The sequence below is a fragment of the Grammomys surdaster genome, unplaced genomic scaffold (genome assembly GCF_004785775.1).
Source record: "Grammomys surdaster isolate TR1022 unplaced genomic scaffold, NIH_TR_1.0 126271, whole genome shotgun sequence".
NCBI lineage: Eukaryota > Metazoa > Chordata > Mammalia > Rodentia > Muridae > Grammomys > Grammomys surdaster.
The window spans coordinates 2,073,321-2,079,739 of record NW_021621071.1 but is presented as its reverse complement, the minus strand read 5'-3'; the positions used below and the strand labels follow the sequence as shown (position 1 = coordinate 2,079,739).

The following is a 6,419-nucleotide window of genomic DNA, read 5'->3' as shown; positions in this document are numbered from 1 at the left end:
GGCGGACGTTTCTTGGGTGTTCACAGGAACAGGATCAGGGAAGATGGTGTTGAACAGAACTGAGCTAGAGGAAGAGGATGTGGGAGAATCAAGAGGTGAGGAGGGCTGCTTAACAGGCACCAGAGTCAAAAGGTCCTTTAACCAAATGCATTTACCTCACCTTAACCAACATTCTTGGTTCCCAGACTTTGACATCCTCATACCTCCTGGTAGCCGTTTGTGTGATACGCAATAAGAGTTTAAGTATTTTCTACCGAGGTGGATAGTTTTAGGTTCCACCTACAGGTCTGAGCCTTCTCCTTGCATAAGGGCCAACCCTTGCAGAAAAGTAGATTGTAAGGAAAGGCTATTTAGGAGTTTTATGCAGACCAATGACAGGAGGCAATTTGCAGGCTAGAAAGACCCCAGGCTGTGAGGGAAATAATGACTCACAGGGAGTGAGATGGAAGTGTTTAGAACCACTAGAAGCTACTGCAGCCACTGATTAGAGAAATTATAGTGCCCAGAACTAAGACAGTAACAGCAGGGGATTTAAGAACTGTTTGCAAGATGTTAGAATGGTAGAATCAACAGGGATTTTGTTGATTCATTCACTTGTTGAATAAACTTTTATTGAATTTCCACCATGTTCTGGGCATTGTTGTTGGTTCACAGCAGGGAAGAAGGCAGAGAAGAGCCTAGGTTCCCTGGGGCTTGTGTTCTAGTGGACAGAGACAGACGAAAACAAAGCTAATAAGAAACTAACTTGATCACACAAATCTGAATTCAGTTCTCAGAAGGGGATTAAACTGGGCAAAATGACATTTTATTGGTAAAATATAAAATGGTTAGGAGTGAGGTTTAGAGAGTGCACAGAGACCGAGGCAAAGATGGTAAGCGGGAAGGCTGTGTTGCACTAAGATGAAGATATCACACAGGAATACTTGACATGTAGATCCTTGCAGATCCGGGGTAAATGCTAAGCAACACCGCCAACCCTTAGAAATCTCTGAACATCTGAGGGTAAGACACTGAATTCAGTTTGAAAGACTCAGGAGACTGTGACCAAGAGAATTCATTTGGTTTCTGTGGTGGAAATGTGAAGAGATGTTAGATTAGTAGACAGAAAAGCATACATGTTCAGGTGCATACATGCATACCTACAGACCTGTAGATACCACTTGGACTCCTACCCCATCCCCAGTAATGGCATAGTACTAACTCTGGGTCAAAATGGCAGCAATATGGGAGTTGGGGGTGGGGGGGAAGGGAGGAGATACAAAGGATGTCCAGCAGACTGAGACTGACTCCATGATGGGTCATTAATTCTTTTACAACATAGGATCATCACCATGTGTACAATGAATGTCATGTTGTCCTGCATGCAATTAATTAATGCCCACAGTCAATTGTTTCCTGGTTGGCCTTGGTACAAGTGCTTTTCCACACGTACATATTATTAGTGAAAAGAGCTCGGAAGAGAGTCAGCCAATACTCTGCCTTGGGGTATACTCTGCACAGAGCTTCCTGTCCACCTGAACTTTTAAAAGGCACCTGCACAGTCCCCAGAGAGAATAAACTATAATAATGCCCAATCCCAACAGTGTAGGGCAGCCATTAAGCTAATGAGGGAGTCAGCTCTTCTTCCTTTCGAGCTCCCTCAAGTCCCAATTAGGCAACTTAAAACCCCAAATTCCAAGGATGCACTGAGACTGAAAATCCCTTTTTTTTTTCTTCTCCAGACAAAGTGAGACAATAAATCCAGTGAAGTGTGTAAAAGAAGGAAGAAGCAGAACTAATAAATGCTCTTTCCCTAACTCCAACAACCCTTCCATTACAAGCCCTGTGGCCCCATGCCAGTGGTGCTGGATGCTGTTAGCATTTCCACTGAGTTTACCGTGGGTTGTTTGGGTGCAGAAAGGTCTCCATGAGGCTGATTTAGCTGGGATCTGGTCATTGGCTTATACAGAAATTGTTCGTAATTCCAAAGGCCTCACTGGTGGAATCTCCCAACATCAACATTCAAGGACATCCCACCTTCAAGAAAAACAAAGAAAGAAACAAACAGACAAATAAAACAATGAAAGAAAGGATTTGCTTGGAAAAATAAATGAAAGCCTGTTTTCTAATGTGATGCTTTAAACAGGTCTCTTTTTACTACATTCCCCATACAGCAAATGACAATGAATGGTTTCTGTCCAGACACAGCATTAGATGTTAGAGGAAGCTTCAGAAAACTTAGCATGCCCATGTAAGCTGGGGGTGGGGGGAGGTACTCAGGTAACAGAATTAGAATGATTAGATATTAAAAGAATAGAACAGGATGTAAATGAGATGACCTGTCGATCCCAAAGCCACATTCCAGGACTGACAGACACTCAACTCCTGTGGCAGGGCTGCCGAGGGACTAAAAGTGGTTTCTCCTTCCAGTGTTTGTCTTTGGTTTTCTGTATATTTTTTTTTCTAATTCGTTCAGAGTCAGGAGATTGCTGGTACACGCCCGAACTCAGGCTGTTTTTATACTGTCTGAAAGTACAGTGTCATAGATACAAAATCCCCCTCACTGTCTAAGTCTAGACATTGAAGGGATATCTAGTGACCAAGTGTGTGCCACCGATCTGAAAACCCCCCTCACTGTCTAAGTCTAGACATGAGGGGATATCTAGTGACTGTGTGCACACCCATTTGTTGTCCCCTGCCGTAGAAAAAAGAGTCAGCTGGAGTCTATGAATATAAATCTATAATCATATCCGCCCAAGTTGGACTAGAAATACCTACCATAGTCTTGGATCCCCACCCCTTTTGTTAATTTTTAATTAAAATTGTTCATTCAACATACAAAATAAATAGCTTACATCATGCCATTCCCGTACATCCGTATCATTATACTTTGTTTTTATTCACGTCCTGTAGTTCCCTCCCCCGCCCCTCCCTCCCAATAATTCTCCCCTCAAACCTTTCTTGATTTCATGCCACAAAAATACAGTCACCCCTCCTGTTCCCCTGTAGACTTCTCCCTACTCATAGGCTCTTCTCTGCTTTCCTGCCTGACGTGTACACGTGATGTATACTCATGTATATACCCGAGGCACTTGTCTTCTTGAGCCTGCCATTTTTTGCTTAAAATAATGTTCTCTAATTCCACCTGTACATTCTTCTCAAGAATATGATGAAGTCCAAGAAGATTCATTATGGAGAGCTGCCATTTATCACTCCAACTTTAGGTTGGCACTTTCAAAAAAAAAAGACAATTTTTATTTTATACTCAAAACAACCAACTAAGTTAGGGTGGGGGCCCATGCTTACAATCCCAGCACTCAGGAGGCTAAATCAGGAAGGTTATGACTACAAGTTCAGTCTGTACTATATAGTCAGACTCCATTTCAAAAACGGCAAAACAAAACTTTCACCACCAATGATACAAAGTAAAACAGAGACAACATAGATCAAACATAGCATTTCTAATTTAAGGATTCAAGCATTGACAGAAAAATACCAGCTCTGCCTGTTTTAAGGAAGTAAGAAAATACTTTATTCCAAACCAAGTATGAGTGATCACAACCTAGGCACTCAGATCCAAGTCGCATCCAAACCTCCAAGAACAACGACAGGCACAGACAAGGAGGTTGTGAGTCAGTGTATTTACAATGCACACAGGAGGGTCACCAAGCCGACTAGCCCTCAGAGGAGAACTGTGTAATTTGTGTATCGTCTGAATCACCTTCTTAGCTTAAGTTTGGTGAAAGCTGAAAGCATGTCATGCTTGGGGACTTGCTCCAGTTTAATGGAAAAGTCATAAGAATGTCAGGCCAGGAGAAGAGACTGATAGTAAATGGCTGTTAAAAGACCTTAGATGTACTCCCCCAAGTAATTTGGGCTCTTAGCTTGCAACATTTCATCTCTTTATAGCCATGATTTCTGTACAGCCTTGGTCAAGCAGTCTATAAGATATTTAAAACAGACACAGCTGTTTCAGAGAACATTATTTCACAGGAGGAAGTTGAAAACTGTAAAGGCCATTTGCCTAATATTTAACAGTAGTAAGAAAACTATTTCGTCTTGGATGAAATATTTAATCCTGCAAATAGTTTGGTGTGTGTGTGTGTGTGCGCGAGAGTGCACAAGGGTGTGCATGCGTGTGTACACATGTGTGTGTGTATGTGTATGAGTGTGTCTATGTGTCTGGGTATGTGTGTCTTGAGTGTGTCTGCTGAGTGTGTCTGAGTGTCTATGTGTGTGTGGGTGTGTATCTCGGTGTATATGTGTGTGTATGTGTGTGTATGTGTGAATGTATGTGTGAATGTGTGTGTGTACATGTATATGAGTGTGTATGTGTGTGAGTGTGGAGGTGTATGTATGTGTTTCCTATTAGGTTTCTCCATCCACTTGGGCCAGAGAAGTAAAGTTTTAAAGTCCAAGAAGACCTACACTGAGGAAGAAGGGTGCTATTTGCAGACCCAGCAAGAGTAGAGAGGTGGTAATGGTTGGCTTTTATCTTAATAAACTCATCATTGGTTAGTTCTGGGCTCTCACTCTTAGTTCAAAATTTAATATAGTCAAAATGCAAAATCAGTCATCTTTGAGTAGATCCTTCTATTTCAGACATTACAAATACGTGTTTACAACCAAAACCAATCTTAAATAGCTCTCTTCTTCTCCATTTCTCTCTGTCTCTGTCTGTCTCTGTGTGTGAGTGTGTGTGTGTGTGTGTATGTGTGTGTGTGTGTGTAGGTCAGAGGTCAGCCCTGCATATTGTCCCTCAGGTGATATATGCTTTGATTTCTGATACAGCTTCTTTCACTGGCCTGAGGCTAGCAAAGTAAGCTAGTCTGGCTGGCTATAAAATCCCAGGAATCCTCCTGTGTCTCTCTGCCTCCCAAACTCTGGGATTACCAGTGTATGCCATCATGCCTCACGTTTTTACATGGGTTTGGAGCATCAGATTTGGAACTTCATGTTTGACCAGCCAAGTGCTTTACCAGCTGAGCTATCTCTCCACCCCACAGACTTTAAATCTACAAGAAATCTCACACCCAAGGTGAGTGAATAATGATGTTGACCTGGTTAATTTATTCTCTTCCTATCTATACAAGATGAACACTATGAAACACTGAATGCTAACCAGAATAAGCAGGATTTTATATATTGTTCAAAAAAAAAAAAAAAATATATATATATATATATATATATATATATATATATATATATATATATATATACTGTATCAGACTCCAGTCACCATTCTCACAATTTGGTAATTGATATTAAGCCAAACCACTAAGACCTGAATCAGTGGTAAGTACTTAGATCTAACTGTCAATGTTTGCCTCCAGCACTCCTTCTGCCAATGCTTCTGTGGCTAGATAATCCTCTTTAATTTACTGCATTAGCATAGTTAATTAGACTATTGACAATCCTTGAGGCCAAAGAACCACTTTTTTTTGTTGTTTTAGGTTTCTTGATACACGTTTGTGTTTAACTGAATGTGTACCTTCAGAGCATAGGCATTTATTTTACCCAAAATGAGTTCCCCCAAACCTCCTGGTGTGACTTGGAGGTGACCTGCCTCTATAAGCTCATGAATTTGTATGTGTTTGAACAACTGGCCCACAATTAATGGGCATTGTTTTAGGAGTGGACACAGACTGCTGGGATTGGGCCTTAAGAGTTGCAAGACTCTGCTTCCGGTCCCAAGCTCTTTGCGTCTTTACCCAGGAAATGGGAGGACCGCTGACATCACATCCTGCCAGCCTAGAACTACCTTCCCTTTCATAAGCTGACTGATGTGCCAGGACACCATCAGCCAAAATAAGTCGTTTCTCCTTTAAGTGTTTCAGTCAGTGTGGTGAACCAAAGGCTAAGAGAGCCTGGCCCACAGGTGTCATAAAGCTGGAAGAAGCTCACCCCAAACAGCCTTGCCTTTATTCTAAGTCTGGGAAATTCCCAAGTGGAATTTCTTCATGAGGACACTTTCTATACAAATGCAAAATACCATGAGGTGGGGCGGGGTGGGGTAAAAGATTAAGCAGCTGCCAAGCAGTTCCATAGTAGGAGATCATTTCAACATTTGTGTGACAAAGGTTGGGGAGGGTCCTCTATGTAGTGAGGGGGGAGGGCCTTATGATAACCTGTGTGGAGAGCAATCTAGGGATGAATCCTTGTCTAGTGTATCTTGGGCTTTAGTTGTGGAAAGCCATTAATCAAATCATCCCTAAATGGATGTGTAGTTACAGATGGTGATAAAAACCGTGTTCAGGAAAAAGCAGGGTTTAAAAAGCATATGGCTTCCTCTAGCGCCAGGTCTCAGAGGGCGTGGTCACTGAGGTCAGTGTCAATGGATGCGTGGGAGATAGTGATGTGAAGACCAGAAAAAAAAAAAAAAGAGTTGTTCTGAGCAAGGTAAGAGTGTATTTAATACCTACTGAAATACAGTATTAATC

At 41.8% G+C, this 6,419-nt stretch overlaps 1 long non-coding RNA gene across 1 annotated transcript; it reads right to left on the bottom strand.

Moving 5' to 3' along the window:
- Window positions 1–783: 783 nt before the first annotated feature.
- Window positions 784–2,027, bottom strand: LOC114613662. Its single transcript, XR_003710215.1, has 2 exons — window positions 1,877–2,027; window positions 784–1,065 (listed from the first exon to the last, which is right to left on the bottom strand). It is a non-coding gene; the product is annotated as an uncharacterized LOC114613662 (long non-coding RNA).
- Between the last annotated feature and the right edge of the window lie 4,392 nt (window positions 2,028–6,419).